General features: G+C 42.8%; 1 protein-coding gene across 19 annotated transcripts in view; it reads right to left on the bottom strand.

The window, feature by feature from the left end:
• Erc2 (ELKS/RAB6-interacting/CAST family member 2) overlaps nucleotides 1-11898 on the bottom strand; it is an 873922-nt gene extending 862024 nt beyond the window's left edge. For 7 of the 19 annotated variants that reach the window (XR_013434457.1, XR_013434456.1, XM_078038397.1 and 4 more), the window contains exon 1: nucleotides 11684-11896. The gene's annotated coding sequence lies outside the window, so the exon portion shown is untranslated. Of the gene's footprint in view, nucleotides 1-1662; nucleotides 1720-10516; nucleotides 10609-11683 lie in introns of those variants that run through there. The other 12 variants (XM_078038395.1, XM_040289756.2, XM_078038393.1 and 9 more) reach the window with 8 other exon arrangements.
• Between the last annotated feature and the right edge of the window lie 1002 nt (nucleotides 11899-12900).

Genomic DNA, 12900 nt, shown 5'->3' with positions numbered 1-12900 from the left:
TCATAAACTGAGGCACAGAAATTAAGAGCCATGTATGAAAGTTAGCTCAGATGTGTTGCCATGTAATGTACAAAAATGTAGTCAGAGGCAGCCAGTATGGATGGGGCAGTTGAATGCTGCTACATCCCCTGACTTCCAATCTTGTACACAGGCATCAGGGAATAATTAAACCATTCCCATTCGTGAACTATCTCATGCCACTTTCAAAGTCTGTACACTATAAATTACTCTAAGTACTTCCCTCTATTAGTCTAACAAAGTCAGTTTGATTCTGTCCATTAACTATAAACATTTACAAAGATTTTTAAGCAAGATCCATACTCTCTGTGCCCTACTTAAAACTCACTGAAGACAGCATGGTACTGGATGGTCTTTTGAGAGACTCTCCAAACCTACAAGTATTACAAAGTTCCACAGCAGATCTTTGATCACCTAGAAAATGGTCTTTGAAAGTTAGTAAGGTTGTATAAATTGTGTTTGGGCAATAAAATTACAAAGGGCACTGTAAGATATCCAAAGCCATATTCAATCTTTCTATGGTTCAGGCTATCCAGTCACCCACTCTCCCCAATTTCAAGCTCATCACCCCAAACTCAAGCCTCATATTCCACAAGAAAATTATTATTGCAAGAAAAGTAGACTGAAAGGAGAACAGAGAATTCAGTGTTTCTGATTATGCCAATCCCCTACCTGAAATCTCTTGAAGTTTCAGCTCAAGCTCCATGTTCTTAATAGCTCTTGGGGTCCTTATGTCATTCTCTCCAACTTTGCTCACCATTCACTTGCAGCCAAGCTAAACTCTGGCTCTACAGATTTACCTGGCTCGACAAACCCCAGATCTTCCATTCTCTCACTTACCTTTGGACTTGGGCACACCCTGTTCCCCCAGCTATTTCCAGCTAACTCCACTTCCCTTTCAGTGACAGCTTAAGTGTTCCCCTCCTCAGGAATCCTTCCTTCATCTTTCATCCATAAATGTCCTAGGTCCTCCATGACGGCCTTGACGCGCCCCTATGAGAGCACCTATTGCTACAGCCTGCTTACTTCTCTGGTACTCCAATCCCTGAGCACCCTCAAATCACCTGCTCTGCTTATAATCCCCATTTATACCTAGAAGAGGACTGGAATAAAACAAGTACACACACATATATGATAAATATATATACAAATATATATGCACATATATGTATATGTACACAACACATATCTATATATACACACACATATATATGGGCTTAGTTATTTGTTAATAAAGTCCATCATGGAAACACCTAGGCCATTTTTGTTTTCTAGGTTAAAATAGCCAATAAGTGATAGTTGAAACTTTGCATGAAGAAACTGTTGTAAAAAAAAAAAAAACTATAGATAAAGGGCCTTTGAAGAAACTTGGCCTAGATGTTAGAAAAACAGAGATACCAAATAAGGAGAAAGCTAGTGACAAACTCCGAAAGAGAACTTAGGTTTCTTGATCCCAGGTCATTGCTAACTCCCTGTATTCAAAAAATCTGCTCTGAAGTTATTCTAAGCAACTATTCATGTTGTGAAGTCAAGGTGGCCCATCAATGTATTTGAAGCCTGCATATAAAAATATATGCCTTAACAAAAAAGGTAAAGAATTCCCCTTGAGTGTCCAAGCCTCCTAACTGCTCCATGTTCACAAACCTGATATACAGCAGCCACTGGAACTCGGCTGCCTTTGTATCCACTCTGCATCAAACAGGACCCATTTTCATGGTGTCCATAAGAAATCCAGCCTCTGGAACTATCATGGAAGGGGAAGTGGGGAGTTGGGGAGAAGGAAGAAAAGAGAAGAGATGGTGGACATGATCAGAGCACAATATATGCATGTATAGAAATGTCAGAGTGAAACTCATTAAAACATACAATTAAGGGCCGGGGTTGTAACTCAGTGGCAGAGCACTTGCCTAGCATGTGTGAGGTACTGGATTCAATTCTCAGCACCACGTATAAATAAGCAAATTAAAGGTCCATTGACAACTGAAAAAAATATTTTAAAAAAGATGTACAATTAATATGCATTCAGAGGTACATTCATTTTTTTTTAAAGAATGCCAAGCTCTCACCTCACTTATTACCCAAACTACTGCTTCCCCAAAGACAGAGGCTTTGAGAAAAAGCCTATAAAGAGCCAAAATGGGAAACAAAGAAGGTCTAGGAAGGAACTTTACAGTCTAGAAGAGAAGAAAACATACACATAACCAGACGATGGAAAGAAACCAAAAATCCTCTCCTGAGAGGCAAATGTGAAAAAGAGTCAACAACTCTGCTGTACTTGGATGCTGTTCCTTGAACCACGCTCTTGTTCCTCAAGGTGATGACAGAGAGCAGGAGCCAGCTGGCAGGAAGGCGACACAGCCAATCTGTCTTAAGCCAGACTCAGGAAAGGCCATCCTGAGGGAAGTCATACTGAGAAAATCACCAGGGATCACAGGTCCAGCCCAACCTTACATCTTGCAGAGCTGCCCACTTCTCCACTTTCTGAGAGAAGGTCACCACCCCCAGAGCAGTTCCCAGACCCCAAAGACCTTCAATCACTTCAGGCCCACAGAGGCTGAACTCCCACCCTGACCACATCCATCTTGTTAGAGAGAAATTCACTACAAGAGAACTAATAGCTGCAGTGCACAACAGGACTTGGTTTCTTATAAAACCCTGCTCTTTCTTGCTATAATTAGTCATACCATTTTAGCAGAAATGTCTCTCACGGTTTGCATGAGGATCTGAGAGCATTCTTAAAGAACAGTCACATTGCTCAATTCCCATTCAAGCCCTTGTCTTCTGAGACACTAAGAAGTTGCCTTGAATTAATAGTTTGCTCCTCATGCATTTAGGAGGAATGCAGTTTGCTGCCTACAATTCATTCATACCCTGAATTCAGAATGATGACTATACCTTTAGGGGTGGAAAGCAGAAGTCATGAAAAAAAGAGGCAATGCTACCAGAATGTGCATGTGTGTGCACGCGCACATGCACACACACACCACAAAGAGTACAAGAGTTAAGTGAGCAAAATGTAGAATCAAAGTAAAGCTGCAGGTATGAGGTGTCTATGAACATTGCCATTGGCCTTTAATCTGCACAGGTATCCCAAAGATGTCCTTTCAACACATTCTGTGGGACTGTAATCTCATTATTGATTTCCAGGAAAAAAGTAATCACTTATTCCTTCCTAAAAGTGTTGGCAGCTAGCTAGCTAGCGTACATGTGCTCTCTTGCTCTCTCTCTCTCTCTCTCCCTCTCTCTCTCTAATTTTGCTGAGTGCCCACTAGGTGCCAGCAACTACAGATTTCCTGGGCTCTGAACAACATGAACTTGAACTCATATTGGCAAACTCAAGAACACAGGGAGTTCAAGAACACAGGGAGTAGAATTTGAAAGCAACAACTTTGAAAGATGTAAGTGGAGAAGGACTTCCCAAGAGGTTAAGAGCACAGCCCTGGGATTTAGTCAGCCGAGTGCGGAGGAAATTCACCAGGGGTAGAAACTGAACTAGCCTAGGAAAGGGGTGACCAGTTATATCCAATTAAGTCCATGAGGAAGTGGCCTAGGGCTTCGCCAGCTAAGGCCAGGTGAATAGAACATCACACAGAAGACAAGTCCTGGTTGTGAGATAACCTAGCTTGCCCTGGTGATTTTGGCTTCGACGCTGTGGGGCTTGGTGGTCGCTTTTGTTGCAGTTGTTAGGCCATACACTGCTCCTGTCTAGGTATATCAGCCTTGAGATTCAGGCAGATATGGATTCAAATCCTGTTTTTTGTTTTGTTGTTTTGTCTTGTTTATGGTACTGGGAATTGAATCCAGGGGTCCTATATCACTGATCTACACCTCCAGCTCTTTTTATTTTTTTAATTTTGACACATAGTCTTGCTAAATTGCCCAGGCTGCCCTTGAACTTGTGATCCTCAGCCTCAGAGTCATGGGATTATAGGCACACACAACCACACCTGGCCAAATCTGACTCTTTAAGCAAGTTTTTCTATTCCTTCATTTATTTAGTAAATACTTATTGAACATGTGCTATGTGTCAAACATTCTTGTAGGCACTGGGGCTATGACAAAAGGCAAAAGTTCCTGCTTTCATGGAACTTATCAAATTCTTTGAGCCTTGGTTTTCTTATCTATAAAATAGGAATAACACATTATAGTTAGTACAAAATGAGCCACATAAAGTACCTAGCACAGTCACATTGCCTAACACAAAGGAAATACTAAAAACTGGTGCCCTTCATAGTCTAGAGCAAACATACCCATGACATAACTAGAGTGTGAGCTCCAAGTAAGGAACTGTCGCTCATCTCTGTACCCCTCATAATGATCACAAAGTAGATGTTAAATAAATACTTCATAAATCAAGAAATATGTACTTATTTAAAAATTAGTAGTCATTGTTATGGTAACTGACAATCATTATTCCTCTCCAAGCAACAGAGATTGCGAAAAACCAACAGGACAACTAAACAGGCATGGCGGCACACATCAATAATCTCAGCAACTCAGGAGGCTGAGGCAGGAGGATCACAAGTCCAAGCCCACCTGGGCAACTTAGCAAGACTTTGTCTCTAAATTTAAAAAAATTGTAAAAGATGGAGATGTAGCTCAGTGGAAGAGCATCACTGGGTTCAATCCCTCTAGTACTGGGGGGGAAAAAGGAAGAAATGAAAAGCAACAGAGCATTAAAGACTTCTTTTTTCTTTTTAAGAAAAACAGTAAAGTACACTATAACTATATATCTTTGGTGTTTTTTTTAACATGAAAGCAAATATTATTGAGCAAATATTATTGAGCCTAACCACTCAATTCAAAAAAATCTGTAAGTACAAGAACTGCGCAGACAGCTGATATAGATGCTTGCCTGCTGCTTTCCTAAGCACAAAGCAAGGTCAAGTTGCCCAGGTGTCAGGTTTATCTAGAAGACAACCAAAGAGTAAGATAAATAAAGTTTAGCAGGTGTTTTTAACAGATGATGTATCAGTAAGGATAAGCTTAAAAGTGCTGCAAAAACAAATACTCACAAAATCTTTACGGGTAAAACAACAAAGATTTTTTTTTTTCTTGGTCACATTGTATATCCAATTCCAGCTGACTGAAAACTTTGCTTATTTAGTGATGTGGGGACCCAGGCAGATGGGGACTCTGTGTTTCTATGATCATCCCAGCAGTAGAAGAGAGCACTGGATGACCTCATGCTGGAAATTAAATGTTCTAGCATAGAAACAAAGCAAGTCACTTCCAACATATGCCTGGAAGGAAAGAAAAAGTAGCTATGGGGAACATTAACAGATATTAAGACACAACAAGCTGTGGAATAATAAAGGTGCTCATTGAAGAGGATGTTCAAGTAAAACATCTGGACTGCTATAAAGTTCACAGAATGCTTGACCTAAGAGGGTATGTAAGAGTCATTTGAGAGAGATGGCCTCACTATAAAGACATCTCAGACAACACAAACTTTTTTTTTTGAGAGAGAGAATTTCAATATTTATTTTTCAGTTTTCGGCGGACACAACATCTTTGTTTTTGTATGTGGTGCTAAGGATCGAACCCGGGCCGCACACATGCCAGGTGAGCGCGCTACCGCTTGAGCCACATCCCCAGCCCCGACAACACAAACTTGAACTCTGAATTTTTATTTAAGAAACAAAGTTTCTATAGATGAAAAACATCTGAAAACCACTAATAAAAACCAAATCCTCTCTTGTACAGATTTTCAAAAGTAGATGAGAAGGAAGAGAGAGAAAGAGAGAGTACCCTCCCCTCCATGAAAACTCTGGAACGTTTAAGGGATGGACAGCGGAAATAAGTCCATTGATAGAATCTACTGCAGCATCCTCTGACTTGACCCTTCATCTCTGCTACCTTTAACTGGCACGATGGAGCCAGACCCAGACCAAAATCATGTCAGAGGAGGTCATCAAGGGCTCAATAAAAGGTACTAACAATGAGCAGAAATCCCCACCTAAAAGGCACTAAATAATGATTCACATTCCATTAGCAATTCTCTGCATTACTCATTCTCTACTTCCTGGCGAATGTGAAGCCATTAGTAGAAGTTAATACTAACCTTCAATAAACTTTCATTTTATTCTCAGATTATAAATTAACAGCCCACACTGATTTTAGTTCACCCAATTCCATTCTCTCCTCATGTTCCCAGGTTTGCTCTGAGCCCAGTTTTCCCTCTACTGTCATTCACATAAGAGCATATCACGTACTTAAGCCTCGTTGGTCTCCCAGCCTCCAGTCTGACTTATACTCTCCAGCCCATGAAATCAAGCTCCAACATTTCAACCCAGAAACCAGTTGCCTCCTTAATCTTACTTTAACCTACTTTGCCAACTTTATTTCCACTATGGTACTTATCCTGCCCAGCCAAAGGCAGGATGAGGAACTTAAAAGTCAAAATGACATTGCCTTGAATCCCAATGTGATTCACTCAACATGCCTGATCTTGGGCAATGTCCTTAACCTCTTTCGGTTTTAATCTTCTCACCTATAAAATAGCATGAGAGCATCCACTTTGGGAGGCCCTTGAGAAAGTTTGTTATCAGTAAGGAGTGTGCTTAGCTGCATGTAAAAACTAGTGGCTTGGAGCTAAGTAAGTCTTTTTGTTTCATGAACTAATAAATACAAGCAAGACAGTGTAGGCTGCAACTATGAATGAAAAATGTCATCAAGACCAAAATCCATCTAGGCTCCACTTTGTCCCTCCCCTCCACTATACCCAGATCATGCTGGGGATTGAGGACCTTGCACATATGCACTCTACAAATGAGCTACATGTCTAGTGCTTTTTCTTTAGTGACAGGGTCTTACTACAGAGCTTGGTCTCAAACTTGGGATTCTCCTGCTTCAGCTTCCCAAATAGCTGGGATGAAAGGCACAGCTGGCTTTGCCATTTTTAACACATGGTTTTATTATCTTCATGGAGGTAGTTGGCTGTGTCAATCCAGGCATTGTGCTGATGTCCCCAAAAGCAAACAGGGGACAAAAGCAGAGTTACCATCCAAGTGTCTCTTCCTCATAAAGTTTTCAGGAAAGCCCTTACCCAATAGTTTCCACTTATATCATCATCAGAACTCAGTCTCACGTCCATTCTAAACTGCTAAGGAGTCTGGAAGGGGAAGTAGTCATATTCCCATTTCAAATAAAACTGAAGTACTTTTAGTAAAAAGGAGGAGAATTAATATTAGGTAGGCAATCAACAATGTCTACCCCCAAATTAAATTAGATATTTTACGGAAAGTGCTAAGCACAGTGCCTTTACCACTCAATAAAAGTTAAGCTATAAATACTACTACTATTATTATAATGGTTATTATTATTGTTTTTCACCTTTCTTGCCTCTGGTCAAATGGAATAACTCATTATATATGCATAGGCTCCTCACATTTCTACTGTATCTACTGCTGTATCTGCATCTCCAAACCAGAATCCAAGAAAATGCCATTTTACCCAAGTAAACTCTCTATGAGTTCCTTAAAAGGACCCACATCTGTTTAAAACTGTGTTCACCCTGCATTGAACATTATTTCTTGCAACACAGTAGATTCTAACAAATAGTGCCTTAATAATTTAAGTAATTCATGTGTATACACATACCTGCTTTTATAATCAGTCCTCTAAAATCAAATATGGTATGTTCCTGAAATGAAAAGTTAAACACTATGTTTATATATCATAAAGCTAGATGTGGGAGTAAGAAGATGAGGACTGCATTCTCCAAGAAGGAGAGAAATTACAAAATTCCCCAATGACACCACATTTTGTACCCACTATGGGAGTCTGGATTGTAGTTTATCAAATATTCTCTCCCCTACAATGGGCAGTCTACTTTTATCTATAGATATTAAGCTTCCCCAGGTGACTTGCTTTATGGGGGGGAAGGGGGAAAAAATGTCAGTGAAAGGGACATTTGTTTGTGTGGTTTGCCTTTGCTCTTGACTCCATGCTCTGCCATAAGAAGGGCATGCCCCATATAGCTGCTACTCCTTTAGCCTGGGTCCCAGAGCATATATGGAACAGACTGGAACCAAAACTAAGCCACCCCAAGAAGTCCACTCTAGATCAACCTGAAGACTTCTTGTTGCTATAAATTGGAGATTTTTGTTATGCTGCCAAAGTTTATTAATATATTGTTACCATTTGATATATTTTAACATGTCTCATTCATTTCTTTTTCTTTTCTTCAACTAAGAAAGAGCAAGCTGAAGAATCCCCACTTTTTATACATCCAACAATTCCTATCTTTGGATCAACTGTTTTAAATTTACAAGACCTACGATATCATTAATGGAAGTGCCTTTCTGCTTACCATTTGTTCCACTAGCTGCTAAAATAAGGAACACTGCAATAAAATATGAAGGAAGAGCTGGGTGTAGTGGCACACACTTCTTAAGAAGCTAAAGCAGGAGATTCACAAGTTGGAGGGTATCCTTGGCAACTTAGCGAGACCCTATCTCAAAATAAAATAATAAAAAGGGCTGGGGATATAGCTCAATAGTAGGGCATCCCTGGGTTCAATCCTCAATACCAAAAAAAAATCAAGAAATAATATAAACCTTTTTTTTTTTTTTTGGTATTGAGGATTGAACCCAGGGATGCCCTACTATTGGTATTGAGGATTGATGAAACTCTATTGGCTCTGGGCTGGCAAGTAGGTCTCCCATGGAACAACCAAATTTGTTAGCTGTTTTTTTTTTTTAAGGCTAAATGCAAAAATGCAAATTGTACACAAATCAACCTAACCAAAGTCAAAGACTATTTGAGGACTCCAGCACTATTCACCTATTCATTTTTAGGAGACTTCTTCTGGAAACCTTCACCTTTCAGTTTCACCAATGAGATGGAACTAATGAGACTTAAGTCTATGGTTTTCCAACACAATACAAAAGAGAGCCATACAATTTTAACAGAATAATTTTAAATATAAGAATATGTAATCACTAATGAAAAAGGATCTCTTTGTAAGTGAAAGAAAAAAAAATGAAACTCTAATGCTTTGGAGAAAGAAGCCAAGTGACTAATGTTAAGCGCACTTATTCAACCAAGATCTATTCAGACTCCCAGTTGGAAATTTAAGGTATTAAGAAAAATAAAAGAGTGTGGATTTTATTTTGTTTTACCTTTTTTTAAGTCATCATCGAGTTTGGAATTAAATTTCTATTGGACCAAAACTGCTCTAATAGAGATATATAATACACAAAGTTCCTAAATTTGCCTACTACCAAAAGCAACACTTAGGAATGGAAAGGTGAACAGGCAGGTACAAGGACCATCAACATTGCAGTGGCTCCACACAGGTTGACTTCATGCATGTTGGGAGAGCCCACACTTCAGACTGGACACATTCAGACCACACAATCAAAATTTGAATTCAAGGCCATAGCAAGGTCATGGTCTCTGGGTCAGACAAACCTGAGCCAAGTTCTATTCTCACACTGAATTGTGGCAAGGTATTTACTTTTAATTTCCACATCTATAGTTTAGAGATAATAACAGTAACTATCTCCTAGGGGCTCCTCAAAGTTAGAGAAAGGTAATACACATAAAGTTCTCAGTGAAGCAATAGCATAAGCAATAATAATAATATTAGTAGTAATAGTAATAGTAATAATACTACCTTGACAAACCTAACTTCTACATGAAGACCATCCTAACCAGAGCATTCTGGTTCACAATCTGTTCATGAAATGCTGAATTCACAGCTTTATGTTCACACCCAGGTATAGCTTTTATAAGGTGACGGCTCTCCGGATCAACCAGTAATTCTTCTAACACATCCAGGGAGAAGGGTGTTGAAAAGCCAATCTTTCACTATTAGAGGGTTGAGAAGGATCTGGTCCTTCACCCATGGTTCAACTAACCCTGAAAGTCTTGCTGGTGAAAGCCATGATTCCATCACTATCCATACTCCCCTCCCCCTCCAAAATGTGAAAAGCTTTTATTAGAGCATAAAGCAAACGGACAAGATGGCTCACATTAGAAAAAGGCAAACTCTTCTACTCTCCAGAAAGAATATATCTTGACCCCACAGTCACCTCCAAACTGACACACCAGAAAAGAGAACAAGGCAGACCTCACTCCCCTAAGTTGTGTTACACTGTCCAAAACTAGAAAGAAAAAAAAATTTCTTCTGTTCATGTTGGTACTAATACAGCACGTTTTCCTGCTTCAAAAACACCTTAAAATCCATCCAATAGAGCTAATGGCTAGGTACTGTACACTCAGAAACAATGTGACTTTACAAGGACAAGAGTGACCATAGGAGACAAAGTGCCACACCCTTTTCCCAGATAGCTCAACAGTAAATGGTGTCTCTTCTAAAGAAGACTGCAATTCTGGAAGAAAGGGTGGACAATTCTAACCCCCATTACCCCTCCTCATTTCATTCTTTACACAGATTCATTTCCTTTTCAAGGCAGTGGCCTCAGCATCCCCAACTACTACAACTAATAAACGGGGGAGGGTTGGACAAGTGAACAGAGATCCAACATACTTGCTGCTATACCGTTTTCGAAGAGTTTCTTCCCGCTTGTCTGCCTCTCATAGATGGAGCCCCATACCTGGTGGAAACCAATGGTTAAGTAAAACCACTGATTTTAAAGAGCCAACCAGGAAACTAACCAAGACAAGTGGGAGCAGCCCTCCTCTCCCAAGCATTGATTGGCTCTTGGGGTGCCACCGGTCCCCATTCCACCCACATAAGTGGCAGGTGTGGCTGTCAATCACAGAGGGAACTGACAATTCACCGCTCGGGGAGTAAATTGCCTTTCATCCAGCAAAGGCAGGTAGCCGCCTAAAATCGATCCTCTTCTACCAGAGAAGACCCTCCCTCTCTGACAAGGAGAACAGAGACCCTTAAGTACAAAATAAATAAGGCAGGGATGAACAGAGAGTTCACAAGCGCTATTTTATTATCCCGCCCCAAAGCAGCCCTTAATCTTCACTGTCCTAAAATGATCTTTCAAAGGATCGGACAGTAATTAAAAAAAAAAAATAGGTACATCCTCGTAAGTACCCATTTTCTTGTATAATTGGGAGATGGGGAGAGGGAGAGAAGGAGTGCTGTCCAGTTTAATTTCACATCGTATTCCTTTTCATACACCACCACCTCCTAACCCTCCCCAATGAACCCGGCTTCATTTTTTCTGACACGGATTTTTTGTTTGTTTGTTTGTTTAACCTGTTCCCCTCAGAGCCCACCCAGACAACCAGGGACCCCACCCCCTGGGCTGAGGATCCTCCTTCCACCACTTTGTTCTGCTTGGGGTTCCGCGAGCCCCCTGCCCCTGCGAACACCCCACCCCTCGTGGCAAGAGGGCAAGCCGGGAAGAGAGGGGGATCTGGAGAAAAGAAAGGCGATGGCAGTGAGGGTGGCTGCCGGAGAGGGACTGCAGGAGGTGGCCCGGGCCGCCCGCGCGCCAGAGGAAACCGTGCACTTGTTCCAATCCGGGGGTTTATACATCAAGACAAATCCGCCCTTAGGCCGCCCAACCCTTCCCCCGCCCAAGAAAGCCCTAGTGGAGGCGGATGGTTCACCCCTCGGCTCCCCCTGATAACGCATTGCAGCTCCCCACGAGCGAGGGGAACCCGGCACGAGGGATGCCCGGCAGGGCGCCTCGAGGGAGCCAGGCACCGGGCAGCCCCGGCGCCGGCGTCTCACCTTTTGCGATGCTCGCCCCGGGGCCGTCCCACATGGATTTTTACAACCTCACGTCGCCTCGGCCCCGGGCGGCCGGGAGGTGCCGAAGCCGGCGCCGGAGCCGGAGCGATCAAGAGCGGGAGGAGGAGGAGCGGGCCGGGGAGCTGGAGGGCGGGAGGGAAGGAGGAGGACACCGCTCCGAGGGCTGGGGCAGGGGCCGGGCGGGGCCGGCTGCCGAGGGGGCGGCACCCGCCGCAGTCCCGAGACGCGCGCTCGCGCGGCGCTGCTAGGCGCTGCGCTCCACCAGGCCCCCGCCCGGCCGGCCGGCGCGCTCTCTTGCTCGCCGAGGCCCTGACTCACATTCCCAGCATTCCCGAGGAGCCGCTGGGGGGGCCCGGGCTGGGGCCTGGGCGCCTCCGCGGGGGGCAGCAGAGAGCGCCCAGCCGGGGCGGAGGAGGAGCAGCGGGGTCTTTGCAGTGCCTCCTCCTTGCATGCCACCGTCGCGAAACACCTGATCCTCATCTTCTGTCTTAGACGCCCCACCCCGGGTACCCCCCTCCAAAAACAACCAGGCACTTCTGGAACTTGTCAGGTGGCTTTGGCCTCGGGGAGCAGGGGTATAGCACTTATCTTTTAAGGTAAGCTTAGAGCGAGGGTCGGGGTTCCGGTCCCCTGGGACCTTACGTCCCCTCTGTTTAATGGAATGAAAAGATCCTCTAAGATTTTTACTTTCTTATTCGCCTAAGGAAAGGAGAGAGAATGGAAGATGGAGAAGAGAATAGCAAAAACCATATTCATCATATACATTGGGTGCCTTTTTGGCGTCCTGCAGTGTGCGGGTTGTCCCATTTAAGGTAGAAAGACGCGCAACTCTCACACGCCCTTCAAGGTAAACGTGCAGGAGGATTTGAACAAGTTTTTCATTGGAAAAAGCTTCCACTCTACAAATCTGGAGCCCCAGTTGCTGCCATTTTATATTAGGGGAAAACTGGGAAACCTCATAGGCATCTCCAAACTTGGCCTCTCAACTGAGTAGTCAATTTGCAGGACATAGCAGTGATGAGTCTGTCCTGATGAGTCTGCTTGGAGCAATTTCAGTGGCCAGCTCTAAATGCCTCCTGCTGGGAAGCTCAGACAAATAAAACAAAACCAGCCATGGGATGTTTGGGTGAGTGGAGAAATTAGTATGAAATTAGTTCAGTCACTAAAGGATGACTCCTTCTCTTCCCTGGTGTGAT

This window comes from Ictidomys tridecemlineatus, chromosome 2 (assembly GCF_052094955.1).
Source record: "Ictidomys tridecemlineatus isolate mIctTri1 chromosome 2, mIctTri1.hap1, whole genome shotgun sequence".
In the NCBI taxonomy this organism is placed as follows: domain Eukaryota; kingdom Metazoa; phylum Chordata; class Mammalia; order Rodentia; family Sciuridae; genus Ictidomys; species Ictidomys tridecemlineatus.
The sequence above is the reverse complement of the archived record's forward strand: the minus strand, read 5'-3'. Positions and strand labels throughout refer to the sequence as shown.